A 16,756-nucleotide genomic window follows, 5' to 3' on the forward strand; every position below is an offset into this window, starting at 1 on the left:
TAGCACATTCATTGTTGTTGTGATTTGCTCGGTGGTATGTGACTTTGCAACACCCGCAGCTATCGGATATTGTTCGGTGTGGTAATTGAGGTTAGTGACCAGGGACAGTTCCCCTCTACATCCCCAGCTCTACCAGTTTTGTCAAGAACTCCAAGCCTAATAAACCCTGAAGTAAAAGTCCTGCTAACCTTTCAAAAAGAAAGGAAAGAAGCAACCTTTGGTTTTATGTTCTAATATGGCTCTTTGAAGGCTGTGTGCTGTGCTTCTTCTGTGCTCGAAATCCCCTCCCTGCATGCACATTCAGCAAAGTTATTTGTTCCCCTGTTTGGTTCGTATGCATTATTGGCACTGAACAGGGACTTGCCAAAGTATGCAAAAGCTAAAATGAAGCGTGGGCATGCATTGACCTGTGGAAAGGCCCCAGAATCACCGTTTAGCACTTGGGAGTCGTTTACCGTAATTGCCATTCCATCAGGTTTTGGACAGGGCGGGAGTGGTTTGTTCCAGCTCCGAAGCGTGCGAGGTTCTGAGATGTGCAGGAGAGAAATGCGAATGTACCTACCATAGACCAGCCTAAGACAACCCACGTGTCTGTCTTCTGTGTGCATTTTTTTTTAATTAAAAAAATGAACTCTTGGAAATAACGAACGATACAGGAGTTTTCCACAAGGCTGGAGCAGACCAGTGGTCGTGCCGAACCTCAAGCTCATAGGACAGACTTTTCCAAAGGTGCGTTCAGTGCCTCCATCCTGAGGCCGTCCGTCTGTAGAGACTGCAGGATTTGTAGTGCCCCTGGAGACGAAGAGGAGAGAGACCATAGACCTGGCTAAGAGCGCATCACATCATCTGTGAATTCAGCTGTAACCCGCTTGGCTGAAGCTCCTGCAAATGTAGATGCTAAGATCCCACCTGAAACTGTAAGGGCCTTCAAGTCTCGTCCAGCCTCCCTTCTGTTCCTATTGATCATGCACATGCAAAAGTGTTGGGGAGGCAGTGGAGTCACAAAGTGTGTGTCCTGTCCCTGGCCAGCAGCGGTATCTCTCAGCCAGGACAAGGGGGTGGTTTTGGCTATACACTGTTTTCACCTTGTGTGTTGGCTTTGGAACCTAAACCCCGCGTAAGATGCGGCTCTGCTGCACCATGCAGGTGTACTCAGAAGTAGGCCCCACTGAACTTGATGGGACTTACTCCCAGGTAAGTGGGTATAGGATTGCAAACACTGGACTAAGCAGCTTGGAGAGAAAGGCCGGCCGGCCGCTGCTTCATCTGTTCCAAATTAAGAGGATGAAACCTGAATTCAGGGCTCTGCAGATTTATTAAACCTCTGCCCAGATGCCATGCCGAGAGAGAGCCTGGATTCTGTGCAGAAGTTTGTGCAGGGCACCACCCGTAACCATTCACTACTTTGGCATAATTCTGGGGTGCTCGGAAGTGGCAGGAGCAGAGGGCCAGGCAGGTTGCGGAAACCCCAGTCAGCGACAAACACACCCTTGGGAGACCTACCAGTGTCCGGATTTCCACATTCTCTTCCTTTTCCACCACCTCCCTCAGAAACGCTGCCTGAACACAGCAGCGACTAGATAGGGGTCGGTCGACAGATGCATTGCTCTGGTTCAGCCTTCCCACAGCCAGGTACCTGTCGGATGTTTTGAACTGCCAACTCCTGGCACCTGGGTGGGCTTTGATGGGAGTTGGCAGGCCTAAACATCTGGAAGGCAGCGGAGAAGGATGCTCTGGTGACACCATTTGGATAAAAGGGATCATGCATTGCTGGTTGGCATCTGTCTGTCTCGGGAGACGATGGAAAAGTGCAGCTTCAGAGACCGATAGAGGAGAGAGATGTTTTGTTGCAGCTGGGGCAAATGAGGGTGTCCGGTTGTGCCACTTCAGATGCGCCATGGCGTTTCTTCTCTCTGTGCTCCCTCCCAGTGTGCATATGTGGAGAAAATATATATATATATCAAAATTTCTCTTCTGGGAAAGAGTCAGAGCAGTATATGCAAGGGAGATGGAAGTCCTGTGAATTAAAATGCATTTTGCATCTTTGTGCTTGGCTCCTCCAGGAAATTTTTTCCAAAAATTACAAATAAAAATCCAAAATGGACCAGACTTGGTTATGGACAAAGCATTCTTCCTGGGGATTCACGATCTCTGCTTATTATCCCTTGATGTTACTTGGACCGCTCCCACCCCCCCACCCCCCCCCCAGTCATGAGACTATCCTTTCCTATAAGTAATGGGGGGGGGAGGACCCTACCCCACCATCCCAGGCAATTGTTCAATGCTGTGTAGTAAAACTTTTTAATCATTCTGTCCCGAGTGTGAGCAATTTTTAGCCCAATTGATGCTTGTTATGCAATGGAATTTGTATCAATCTGTACTTTGTGAGTTGGGGGGTTTTGTTTTGTTTTTTTGAGGGGGGAAAACTGCTGAGAAATTTGGGGTTGGGTTTTTTTTTGGCTTGTGCTTCTGGGGTGGATATTTAACTGCATTTGTTTACAATATGGAATTATTAAGCAATCACACTTCTGAAGCATAGACCATATCACCTGCTGCTGTATTATTATTATTTTTCTTTCTAGATGACAAATTTGTTGTATGATGGTAGTGAAGAGGCTTTAAATACAGGATTTGATATTTTTTGAAAATGCTGTCATTTTTTGTATACAATTGGACATTAAACGTATTTTCAAGATGACTGTGTTCAGAGTCCTTAGGTGATGAAAGCTTCCTCCCACCTTGATGTATGACAATAATCCAGTACCCTATTCTTAAGAACATAAGAGCCTGCAGGATCATTCCAGTGGCCCATCCAGCCCAGAATTCTACTCTCACAGCTGCCAGCAACTGGTAAAGTCATACCTTGGAAGTCAAATGCCTTTCAAGACGAACATTTTGGCTCCCGAATGCCGCAAACCTAGGAGTGTTCCGGTTTGCGAATGTTCTTTGGAACCCAGACGTCCACCGCAGCTTCCGATTGGCTGCAGGAGCTTACTGTAGCCAATCGGGAGCCGCGCCTTGATTCCTGAATGTTTTGGAAGTCAGACGGACTTCCGGAATGGATTCTGTTAGACTTCCAAGGTGCAACTGTATTCAGAAGCATTGTTGCCTCCAAGAGTTTTAAAGCGGTCCTTTATCTCTTGTCACTTCTGTGAACATACATCCTGACTGACTGTCTCTGTTGCGTCCCAAAAGCAAGGAAGGATTGGACTCTGATTAATAAAATACACACGAGACTTGACCAGCAAGACTCTGGGAAGAGGTACCAATAATAATCCTGTCCACCCCTTGGCCCAGGTCGTTTTATTCACAAAAGAACTTTTTACACAGTGTTTGTAAGAACCAATCAGATTTCCTCTGAGCATTTTTTAAAAAAAACCCACGTGGGGACAAAGTTAAAGTTAAAACTACAAAGAGCTAATTTGAGCATGCATACATTCTGAGAGTAAATAAAACAAGATTAGATGAATGCATTCAGCAAAACCCCGGAGGTCATAAACAGGAGAGGAAGAATGGCAGTATTTACCATCTCCTTGTGAACACTCTTCCTGGTCCTTAAGATCTATCAAGATTAACAAACTACATCAAAGCTACCTTCTATCTTTATGACCCAGGATGCCGGGGGAAGCAACCAGTCTGTGTTTTCAAATGCTTATACAGTGGTGCCCCGCAAGACGAACGCCTCGGAAGACGAAAAACTCGCTAGACGAAGGAGTTTTCTTAGCCGCTTCGCAAGACGCATCTCCCTATGGGCTTGCTTCGCAAAACGAAGCTTGCCCTGCAAGCTCCGGGGATAGCGGGGAAGCGCAGCGCGTCTTCCCCGCTGTCCCCGGACCTCTTTTGAAGCAAGGGGCGGCGGGGAGAAGATCGCTTCTCCCCGTTGCCGCCCCTTGGTTCAAAAGGGGTCCGGGGACAGAGGGGAAGGCGTGCGCCTTCCCCTCTGTCCCCGGATGGTCTCCATAGGAACGCATTGATTGATTTTCAATGCATTCCTATGGGAAACCGTGCTTCGCAAGACGAAAAACCCGCAAGAAGAAAAAAATTGCGGAACGAATTAATTTTGTCTTGCGAGGCACCACTGTACGTGCCTGTCAGGCGTAGAGAAAGCAAATGGCAGAGGTGCAGAGGCTTGTGGGATTCGATCAGAAATTATTGTCAATGAATCAAACCCAGTCAACACAATGCTTTCATCGCGGACACAATGGCTTGCTCCATATTTCATAATTCCTCATAGCGATTCCACCTGACCCCCACACTCTGGATATTTGCACCCCCACAGTCCCCAGGCACTGTGGTCATCTGCAAGGGATTCCCACATGGCGGGGTTGAGATCGCCAGCCTCCACATGTCATGCTTCCAGACATTTCTGTAAGGCAGAGTTGGTCTGACAGCGGGCCTGGTGCCTGAAGCCTGCTCCCCACAGAGCATGTCCTGGGGGTGGGGGGGTCCTGTCATCTTCCATGAGCACTCAGGGCTGATTTCCTTCAGAATGGAGAGGTTGGATCTTCTTGCAGTCCATGGGGGCTCTCAAGAGTCTACTCCAGCACCATAATTCAAAGGTATCAATTCTTCAGCGATCAGCCTTCTTGATGGTCCAGCTGTCTAGGTTTGCCATTGCTACTGCTACTGAAGGTAAATGAGCATAATGGTCACAAATCCAGTACATTCAGGATTGGCCCTGTCCATAAGAAATCCAGATGCAGCAGGCTTAAACTTATAATAACTTATAATGAGACGAAAACCTCAACACTGAAGCATACTATATACAGAACACCACAGCAAAATGAAAGAAAGACAGAAAAATGAAGCCCAGGCTCCATCTGGCCTTATAGTCAGCATGACCTTGACAGAAAGAGATAAGAGAATCAGTTTATGCCAGCTGTACTCGGGTTCCCTGAAGGAATAACCCAAACATCACAAACCTTCTGCTTGTTTCTTTCACAAAGAGAAGCTTCCAGTACACTCTTGAATTAATTGGAATAGGAAAGATCTCTGCACATCAGAGCAATACTTTGCGAACCGAGAAACGCAGGCTGACACAACTCCCACCATCCCTAGCTAGCAGGACCAGTGGTCAGGGATGATGGGAATTGTAGTCCAAAAACAGCTGGAGACCCAAGTTGGGAAAACACTTGACTGCTGTCTTGGATGTACAGTGATACCTTGGTTCTCAAACTGAATCCATTCCGGAAGTCCGTTCCAAAACCAAAGCGTTCCAAAACCAAGGCACACTTTCCCATAGAAAGTAATGCAAAACGGATTAATCCGTTCCAGACTTTTAAAAACAATCCCTAAAACAGCAATTTAACATGAATTTTACTATCTAACGAGACCACTGATCCATAAAATGAAAACAATAAACAATGTACTGCAGTCGCACAATCAATCAGTAGCTGAACCGGGTTCCACACAGTCACAACAACAACAACAACAAAAGCTGCAAAAACAAAAATGCAAAATGAATAGCAAAAACAGACAGACCTCAGCGTAACACTCAAAGCAAAAGTGTGACACTCAAAACGGAGCATGTTCAGCTTCTGAAAAAAGTTCGCAAACTGGAACACTTCTGGCTTTGCAGTGTTTGGGTTCCAAGTTGTTTGAGTACCAAGGCATTTGAGAACCAAGGTACCACTGTATCAGTTTAAATTGCCATGTCCTTCTTTAACCAGGAGAGGGCGCAAGGACCACTGTCTTTAAGCGCAGACCTGCAACCCTGGCATTTTGGGAAACTTAATTTTCTTGCAAGATGGTTACTCCTATCCTTAGGCTGTATTTGCACATGCAGCAGGAGAATAGGTAGAATAGCCTTTACATCTATCCCAACCAAATCCCCTGCAGTGCAGAAATCTCAGCTAAAGCATCCATGACAGATGGCCACCCAACCTCTGCTTAAAAAACCCCAAGGAAGGAGAGACCAGAACCTTCTGACGGAGTCAATTTCTGTGCCTCCACCTTCCCTGCCTGGACCTAAAGTGGAACATTGCACTCTGCTGCTTCATTTGGCTACAGACTTATCAATGATAATAATATAATAATTTATTATTTATACCCCGTCCATCTGGCTGAGTTTCCCCAGCCACTCTGGGCGGCTTCCAACAAAATATTAAAATACAATAGTCCGTTAAACATTAAAAGCTTCCCTAAACAGGGCTGCTTATAGATGTCTTCTAAAAGTCTGCTAGTTGTTTATCTCTTTGACATCTGGTGGGAAGGCGTTCCACAGGGCGGGCGCCACTACCAAGAAGGCCCTCTGCCTGGTTCCCTGTAACGGCTTCTCGCAGTGAGGGAATTGCCAGAAGGCCCTCAGGACTGGACCTCAGTGTCCGGGTAGAATGGAGGTGGAGACGCTCCTCCAGGAATACTGGACTGAGCCCGTTTAGGGCTTTAAAGGTCAGCACCAACACTTTGAGTAAAGGACCCCTGACCATTAGGTCCAGTCGCGGACAACTCTGGGGTTGTGCGCTCATCTCGATCTATAGGCTGAGGGAGCCGGCGTTTGTCTGCAGACAGCTTCCGGGTCATGTGGCCAGCAGGACTAAGCCACTTCTGGCGAACCAGAGCAGCACACAGAAACGCCGTTTACCTTCCCGCCGGAGCAGTTCCTATTTATCTACTTGCACTTGACATGCTTTTGAACTGCTGGGTGGGCAGGAGCTGGGACCGTGCAACGGGAGCTCACCCCGTCATGGGGATTCAAACCACCGACCTTCTGCTCAGCAAGCCCTAGGCTCAGTGGTTTAGACCACAGCGCCACCCGCGTCCTGCTCGGAAACGTACTGGGAGCCAATGTAGATCTTTCAAGGCCAGTGTTATGGGGTCCCAGCGGTCACTCCCAGTCACCAGTCTAGCTGCTGCATTCTGGAATAGTTGCAGCTTCCGGGTCACCTTCAAAGGTAGCCCCATGTCGAGCGCATTGCAGTAGTCCAAGTGGGAGATAACCAAGGCATGCATCACTCTGGTGAGGCAGTCCGTGGGCAGGTAGGGTCCCAGCCTGCGTACCAGAGGGAGCTGGTAAATAGCTGCCCTGGACACAGAATTGACCTGTGCCTCCATGGATAGCTGTGAGTCCAAAATGATTCCCAGGCTGCGTGCCTGGTCCTTCAGAGGCACAGTTACCCCATTCAGGACCAGGGAGTTCCCCACACCTGCCTGCCCCCTGTCCCCCCAAAACAGATAAGAGCTGTGTTCGGGATCTGGGTGTTTTTATTCTTCATGTGTTTCTGGGGACATTGTATGTATGATCGGTTCTTGCTTACAGGGGCAAGAGAAGCCACATTGGCTCAAAGCGCAACCAAGAATATTATACTGCAAGAGGAGCTGCTTATTTCGTGCTGTTGGAAGAACCTTCCCAACGAGAGGCCCATGGAGTCACAAATGCGCTTTAAACCACTTCCAAAGCTGTTTTGTGGGGCGCAGCCAAGGAACTCTGGCGAAGGATTCCTGCGGCCTGCCTTCTAAAAACTCATTTCTGGGATCTCAGAAACATGTCTCTTGTTAACATGAACCCACGCTTTGCATGCAACAAGGTGTGGGGGGGTGCCTTGGGTGAAAAACAGATCTCTGGTTCCTTGAGGGCTATTGGGATGAAGAAATAGTAAAAGCCAACACTTCTGCCTCAGGTTATCTGCTTTACACACCTTGCACAATCTCCCAATTGCAACCCTTGCCAATCTTGGCTGCTCTCTAGTCTAGATGATGTTGGGCTACAATTTTCATCATCCCTGACCATCGGCTAAGCTGCCTGTGGATAAAAATAGTTAAAAGCAGCTACATTCTAAAAAAAAAAATTAAAATCAGCGATAAACTAAAAACACATCAACATGCAAGATTTCTGCATGGGCTTGTCTATTAGGTGTTGCAAAAAGTGCTGTGAAGGTTTCTTCCTGATAATAATAATAATTATTATTATTATTATTATTATTATTATTATTATTATTATTTATTATTTGTACCCCGCCCATCTGGCTGGGTTTCCCCAGCCACTCTGGGCAGCTTCCACAGAGACCAAAATACACTAAAATGGCACACATTAAGAACTTCCCTGAACAGGGGTACCTTAAGATGTCTTCTGAATGTCAGGTAGTTGTTTATTGCTTTGACATCTGATGGGCGCCACCACCAAGAAGGCCCTCAGCCTGGTTCCCTGTAGCTTTGCTTCTCGCAATGAGGGAACCGCCAGAAGGCCCTCGGCACTGGACCTCAGTGTCCGGGCAGAACGATGGGGGTGGAGACGCTCCTTCAGGTATACAGGACCGAGGCCGTTTAGGGCTTTCAAGGTCAACACCAACACTTTGAATTGTGCTCGGAAACATACTGGGAGCCAATGTAGGTCTTTCAAGACCGGTGTTATGTGGTCCCGACGGCCGCTCCCAGTCACCAGTCTGGCTGCCGCATTCTGGATTAGTTGTAGTTTCCAGGTCACCTTCAAAGGTAGCCCCACATAGAGCGCATTGCAGTAGTCCAAGAGGGAGATAACCAGAGCATGCACCACTCTGGCGAGACAGTCTGCGGGCAGGTAGGGTCTCAGCCTGCATACCAGATGGAGCTGGCAGACAAGCTGCCCTGGATATCAATAGGCAGTGAGTTCCACAGTTCCCGGGTTGTTGCATGGATTCCTGGAATAATGTATGCGAACTGCTTCAAGGACTTGAAAAGGGCTGGAATAAATTGCTACGGGATGAGATACTCAAGGCAGCTCCTTTGTGACTCACAGCAGCTTTTGCAAGAGATAAGTGTGTCACATCAGAGATTATACCCATGACTGTGACTGAGATCTGGGTCCTTCCTGCTCATGAGTGACCCTGCCGTTATTGAGCAGGACACACCTAGGAATGAAGAAAGCAGCTGATATGAATTCCAGCTCTTGGTTTTCTGTATGCTTTCAACAATATTTAATCATTGCACTTATATATCCCATTCCCCCCCTCCTCCTGTGAGGCAGATTAGACTGAGAGACAGTGACCAGCCCAAGGCCATTCATGACTGAGTGGGAATTTGAACCCAGATCCTAAACTGAAACTCCTAACAGCTGCACCAAGGGAGGGGAAACTGGCCCTTTTAGATGCTGTTGCATTACAACTCCCATCAGCCCCAGCTAGCATGGCCAGCGCTCAGGGGTGATGGGAGTTGGAGTCATTATATTCATTGAGACTAAAAGAAACTCATTAGTCGGCCAATTGGTGTTAAAGAAAGATAGAACGTTTTTTATGTATGCGACAACAGCAGCAAGAATACTTATCGCAAAGTATTGGAAGACACAAGATTTGCCCACCTTGGAAGAGTGGCAGATGCAAGTAATAGACTACATGGAATTGGCAGAAATGACTGGCAGAATCCGAGACCTGGGAGAAGAAGCGGTGGAAGAGGACTGGAAGAAGTTTAAAGACTATCTGCAGAAACACTGCAAAGTTTATGAATGTTAAAAGGATGTTGGATATGAAAATAATATGGCATTAGTGATACAGTGTGAAAAAATATGCAAAAATGTAATAGAAAAAAGGTGAATGACAAAAGTTTTATTATGTCAAAGGTAAATAATATGCTAAGGGTACTTAAATATAAGGAGGAAAGATTGGAGACATAATAGAGTGATTTTAATAACTAGAAATGATTTCTGAAAGAGGAAATCTGAAGAAGTGTGCATGCACACGAAAGCTCATACCTAGAACTAACTTAGTTGGTCTTTAAGGTGCTACTGGAAGGAATTTTTTTATTTTGTTCTGAAAGAGGGTTAGGATTTGCTGTATCTGATTGGGTAAAGAGGAACACAAAAAAGGGAGGCGTGAGGAAGTCAAGAAAGAAAGTTAATTAAGTAAGAATTTAAAAGCTGGAGGCTTTTTCTATTGTTAATTTTATTTTTTCTGTATCTTGTTTTTTGTTTGATCTGCTTTATGTGTATAAAAACTTAATAAATATATTTTTTTTAAAAAAAGAAACTCATTTTTGGAACTCACACGTATCCCAGGTATATTTACTCAGAAGTAAGTCCTACTATGCCCAATAGGGCTTTCTCCCAGGTAAGTGTACACAAGAGTGCAGCCTGAGCTTTGAGACGCAGACTTGCTCTAGGGCATGGGTAGGCAAACTAAGGCCCGGGGGCCGGATCCGGCCCAATCGCCTTCTAAATCTGACCCCCGGACGGTCCAGGAATCAACATGTTTTTACATGAGTAGAATGTGTCCTTTTATTTAAAATGCATCTCTGGGTTATTTGTGGGGCATAGGAATTTGTTCATTTCCTCCCAAAATATAGTCCGCCCCCCCGCAAGGTCTGAGGGACGGTGGACCGGCCCCCTGCTGAAAAAGTCTGCTGACCCCTGCTAGGGAGTTGATAGTGAATTGCCACCACCTGGCCTGTGGAACTGGGGTGGACCAACACTCGACGTTTATAACGTTAAAAATGCGTTATTAAAATGCAACACCAGAGGGCACTGTAGAGCAGCGAGCCACCGCCAATGGAAAATTGCTATTCAGCATTGTAGAAACATTTAGCAGATCATTGTAGATCCAGCCCTGGTCTACCTGCAATCGGGTAAATATTAGGAAAACATTGCAAGCTTTAGGTATAAAAAGCTGCTCTATGTATAGGTAAAGGTAAAGGTACCCCTGCCCGTACGGGCCAGTCTTGACAGACTCTGGGGTTGGTGTGCCCATCTCACTCAAGAGGCTGGGGGCCAGCGCTGTCCGGAGACACTTCCGGGTCACGTGGCCAGCGTGACAAAGCTGCATCTGGCGAGCCAGCGCAGCACACGGAAACGCCGTTTACCTTCCCGCCAGTAAGCGGTCCCTGTTTATCTACTTGCACCCAGGGGTGCTTTCGAACTGCTAGGTTGGCAGGCGCTGGGACCGAGCAGTGGGAGCGCACCCCGCCGCGGGGATTCGAACCGCCGACCTTTCAATCGGCAAGCCCTAGGCGCTGAGGCTTTTACCCACAGCGCCACCCGCGTCCCTGCTCTATGTATACAGTGGAGCAAATTCAGTGGACCTAAGATGAAGGGTTCGGACTGCTTAAATTTCTGACCTGCCCTTCCATGGGAGCCCAGGGTGGCAAATAATGTTGTTACGGCTAAAATCTGGGTGCGAGGCTGCTCTGCCACCCAGCTCATCGGACTAAGTCCGTGGGTCCCTGCGGAGGAAAATGAGCTCAGCCGTAGACAGGAGCAAACTGCAGAAGATCCAAGTTTATTGCGCAACGGGTTCAAAGCGAGATTGAACAGCGAGAAAGGGGTGACATGAACTTTTGAAACTCCCTCCATGTCCCAGAATACAGTGCAAAAATACATCCCAGTTACATCACGAATACATTAAGGAAAGGTTGGGTTACACAGATTACATCATGAATACATTAAGGAGAAACAAAATAAAAAAATTCCTTCTTGAAGAAGTGTGCATGCACACGAAAGCTCATACCTAGAACTAACTTAGTTGGTCTTTAAGGTGCTACTGGAAGGAATTTTTTTATTTTGTTTTGACTATGGCAGACCAACACGGCTACCTATCTGCAACATTAAGGAGAGCTTGGGTTACACAGGATTAACATAAGTAGGAGGGAGGGGGAATATGCAGAGCTGGAGATATGCACAGAAAACACTTCCTGAGTACGGGGGATGAGAAGACAATGGTCCCAAATATGCATAGTCTGCCACCTGACATTGCCTGGAGGAAAGGCTGATCAGAGCGATTTGACAGGATTAGGGTCTTAACACCTTGCTTGAGGGATTTTGGAGGACAGGGGAGGTGTGATGGAGTCCTAGAGAAATTGAGCAAATTGGCACGTTGATTTTCTATGAATTTTATAGATTTTAGTCCCTTTTGACATTGACAATTGGAAATAAATTGATATATTGTAGCGAAGAAGAAGGTGAAGAAGACATGGCCCCCCCTTCCGTATCAAATGTATTTAGACTAGCCATACTAGGCTAGGAACAACTTTTTCATGGTATGAGTTGATCAACAGTGGGAAAAAGGCTACTTTCTATGCAAGGTGATGGACTCTCTTTGGTTAGAAGATTTTAAGCTGAGTATCTATCAAGGATAGTGAAGTGATGGATTTAATAATAATAATAATAATAATAATATAAAAATAATAATATTTGTATCCCGCCCTCCCCACCAAAACTGGGCTCAGAGCAGCGAACAACAGGTAAAAATAGCACAGTGTACTTAAAATCACACAGTCAATTAATTAAAATACATTCTAGAATCATTCTAGAATGCAGAATGAATTTCCTGTATTGGAGGGGGGTTGGGCTAGATGACCACTGAGGTCCCCTCAGATTCTTTGAAAGAGGGCGGTTTTGGGTTCAAGAGAAAACATCTGTCCCCCTCTTTTGAATTTTAAGAGATTTCGGAAACAGTTTATGAAAAAAAATTCCACTGAAGTCTGCCAAATGCCTCCAGGTGATACCAGAATTACTTCATCTCAGCTCGTGGGTCGCGATTTGGGTGTCCCATTCCTCAGAGGGGAGTGAAACTGTGGCCTGAATACATATTTCACACCCTTTTCTTGAAATGCTTTTGTGCATAACTGTGGCTGGGTGGTGAATGGCCCATGACTCATTGCTTGGCATTCAAAACTGTTTTGAATGCTTGCGGAGCTAAGCTTAGCAAAACACCAATCATAATAAAACGGTGATGTTTCTCCCCCCCCCCCATAGCAGTCCTCCTGGTATTCTAGAGTCCAAAACAATGCAGGAAACCACTGGACCTCATTGCAGCACAGGCACGCAAGGCATAGAAAGGGATAGTTGAGTCAGTACAGCATGAGGCTCTTAATCTGATGGTTGTGGGTTCGAGTCCCACATTAGGCAAAAGATTCCTGCATTGCAGGACTGGATGACTCTTGGGGTCCCTTCCAGCTCTAAGATTCCATTCAATCAGGCTTCCTCAACCTTGGCCCTCCAGATGTTTTGAGACTACAGTTCCCATCATCCCTGACCACTGGTCCTGCTAGCTAGGGATCATGGGAGTTGTAGGCCAAAAATATCTGGAGGGCCGAGGTTGAGGAAGCCTGCATTAAATGCCCTTCTAGCTAGGCTTGGGGTTACGTGGGGGAGTGAGAAACTCAGCGAGGTTTAGCCCTGTCCTACATCTGAAATGTGGAGGTTTTCAGATGAATGGGTAAATCATCTAATGAGTTGCACATGGTTCTTCTTCTGGGTGTGGCCAAGCACATGAGCTGGCTCCTTAGCCTTGGAACACTTTGAGCCAAAATCAAGCGTTTTCTGTGTCCAGGGCAGCTGTCTACCAGCTCCATCCAGTACGCAGGCTGAGACCCTACTTGCCCGCAGACTGTCTCGCCAGAGTGGTGCATGCTCTGGTTATCTCCCACTTAGACTACTGCAATGCGCTCTACGTGGGGCTACCTTTGAAGGTGACCCAGAAACTACAACTAATCCAGAATGCAGCAGCTAGACTGGTGACTGGGAGTGGCCGCCAAGACCATATAACACTGGTTCTGAAATACCTTCATTGGCTCCCAGGACGTTTCCGAGCACAATTCAAAGTGTTGGTGCTGACCTGTAAAACCCTAAACGGCCTCGGTCCAGCATACCTGAAGGAGCGTCTCCATCCGCATCGTTCAGCCTGGACACTGAGTTCCAGCGCCGAGGTCCTTCTGGTGGTTCCCTCACTGCGAGAAGTGAGGTTACAGGAAACCAGGCAGAGGGCCTTGTGGCGCCCTCTCGGTAGTGGTGTCCTCCCATCAGATGTCAAGGAAATAAACAACTATCTGACTTTTACAAAACATCTGAAGGCAACCCTGTTTAGGGAAGTTTTTAATGTTTGATGTTTTATTCTGTTGGGAGCTGAACGGGGTATGAATAATAAATTATTATTATAAATTATTATAGTGGACGTTCTGCATACGAATATAATTCTTTCCATGGGTCCGTACGTACCCCGAAAATCGGCAAGTAGAAGTGCCGCTTCTGCGCATGTGCATGGCGTGATAGAGCGGTTCTGTGCATGTGTGAAACCTGGAAGAATACACTTCTGGGTTTGCCGTGTTTGCACCCGAAAGTTACGTTACCTGAAGGTAACATTAACCCGAGAGTCCACTGTATTATTATTTATTTCTGTTGAAAAGATTTATGCTCAACTCTTACCCATTGTGCCTGCCTGCCTGCTTCAATCGGTGGGGTTGGCAATACCACTGCCGCCCCGTAACATCCATTCCACATTTGTAAGAACTTGACCATTTAGTGTAGCAGAACCTACACTTTGGAACTCCCTGCCTCTTGATACCAAGCACTGTATTCTTTTTGGAGCCTGCTAAAACTATTCTTATGGAAGTGAGAGCTGGACCATCAAGAAGGCTGATCGCCGAAGAATTGATGCTTTTGAATTATGGTGCTGGAGGAGACTCTTGAGAGTCCCATGGGCTGCAAGAAGATCAAACCTCTCCATTCTGAAGGAAATCAGCCCTGAGTGCTCACGGGAAGGACAGATCCTGAAGCTGAGGCTCCAATACTTTGGCCACCTCATGAGAAGAGAAGACTCCCTGGAAAAGACCCTGATGTGGGGAAAGATAGAGGGCACAAGGAGAAGGGGACGACAGAGGACGAGATGGTGGGACAGTGTTCTCGAAGCTACCAGCATGAGTTTGACCAAACTGCGGGAGGCAGTGGAAGACAGGAGTGCCTGGTGTGCTCTGGTCCAGGGGGTCACGAAGAGTCGGACACGACTAAACGACTAAACAACAACAACAACAAACAACAAAACTATTCTTGTTTAGACAGGCCTAGCCAGGTGCTTAGAAAGTTTGTGTGAAATCTAACCTGTTTCAATACGTTTTGTAAGTTTTAAACTATCTTTGCAAATGTTTCTTGATTTTATTTTTATCTTTTTGCAAACCACTTTGAGGTGGTTGGTTTCTTTTACAATCAAGTGGTGCAGAAACATTAACGGAAATGAATAAAATGAAACAAATGGAAAGCAATGGGCAGATGCTTGAACCTTAAACCGTAACAGCATCTCAGTTTTTGGATGTTAAATGGGACCCACATTTTCCCTGCAAACTCATAAACTTCATGATATTCTGCCTGCCTGTGAGGGACTGTGCCATCTCACATTTATCTCTGGGTGAGTTTCAACCCCTGACCTCTGCTGCTCCTGAACATTAGCAGAACCTCACGAAAATGCTAATCCTTGTGACCCCTTAGGAAGCCTTCCACGTTGCACATGCAGATCAAGGGTGGAAAACAAGTTCTGATGAATCATCCATGTGTTTGTTTCCATAGCAATAAGATCAGCTGTTCTAATGCTCTTAACCAGTGCTTCTTTTCTTTAAAAAAAAATGTTTAGGGGTACTCTCATTTTCCTTTTTTTAAAAAAATACATTTTTTATTAATTTTAACATACAAATTATAAAACATACCCCACATATTATAACAAATACATTCTTTTTGGACTTCCATCAGCACCTCCGATGATCTTCCATCTTAATCACTTTTTATGCATTACTTAATTTTATATTGTCTTTACCACTTTTAACCTATCATCTCCCCTTCTCCAATTTTACAATATTTCTAACAATACTCCTCACAGAACTTCTTGCAAACCTACAAACGTCGTTTGTTCATCACAGATACTTTTCATATAGATCATAAATTTACTCCAGTCTTCGGTAAATCTCTGGTCCCGTTGGTTTCAGATCCTTCCTGTTAGTTTATCTAATTCTGCATAGTCCATCAACTTCATTCTCCATTCTTCAATCATCGGCAATTCTTCTTGCTTCCATTTCTGGGCTAATAATATTCTAGCTGCTATTACTGCATATAAAATAAGTTTACATTCTTTTCTATTTATATCACTTCCTACCATTCCCAGTAGAAATTCTTCTGGTTTCTTTGTAAATGTATATTTCAACATTTTTTTTTCAACTCATTATATATCATCTCCCAGAAACATTTCACCTTTTTGCATTCCCACCACATATGATAAAATGTTCCTTCTTTTTCTTTACATTTGCAACATTTGTTGCTAGTTTTATACTAAGCATTCTGTCTAAGCATTCTGCAAAATAAAATACAATAAAATACATTTATCCAGTGCTTTTTCCCCCTAAAGAAAATGTTTAGGGGTACTCTCATTTTCCTACCCATGGCCCCTCAATCAGGCCAAACATAGATTCACAAAATGTTTAGGGGTATGCGCACCCCAGGAAAAAAGCACTGCTCTTAACTCCTATGAGGCCATGCTCTTCTCTTGCCTTCTGCTAACCTGGCACCACCCAGAGGTTTTAGGACTACGGTTCCCATCCACTGGGGCTGTTGGGAACTGTAGTGCAGAAACCTCTGGAGGGCGCCCGGTTAGCGAAGGCTGCTGTAGTCTAATCTGAGCCAAGCCTCTGGCATACGACTGTCTGATCAGAGGCCTCGTGACCTTCACATTGCAATTTCACCTTTGTCCTCTTGAGCTGCTCTCACCCCCAGCAATGCAGGAATGTGCAGCTGTCCCGTACAGGGATCGAACCTGCAACCATGGCATTTTCAGCACCACACTCTAACCAGCTGACCCCAACCCCAGCAGAGATTCAAAACTGCAAAACATGCAGAAAAGTAAAACGTGAAACTATAGGCAGAGGGCCTTCTCGGTGGTGGCACCTGCCCTCTGGAACACCCTCCCGCCAGATGTCAAAGAGTGACTATCTGACTTTGGAAGACATTTGAAGGCAGCCCTCTGTATAGGGAAGCTTTTAATGGTCAATGTTTTATTTTTTAAAAATATTTTGTTGGGAGCAGACCAGAGTGGCTGGG

Source organism: Podarcis erhardii (genome assembly GCF_964252035.2).
Source record: "Podarcis erhardii genome assembly, chromosome: 1".
In the NCBI taxonomy this organism is placed as follows: domain Eukaryota; kingdom Metazoa; phylum Chordata; class Lepidosauria; order Squamata; family Lacertidae; genus Podarcis; species Podarcis erhardii.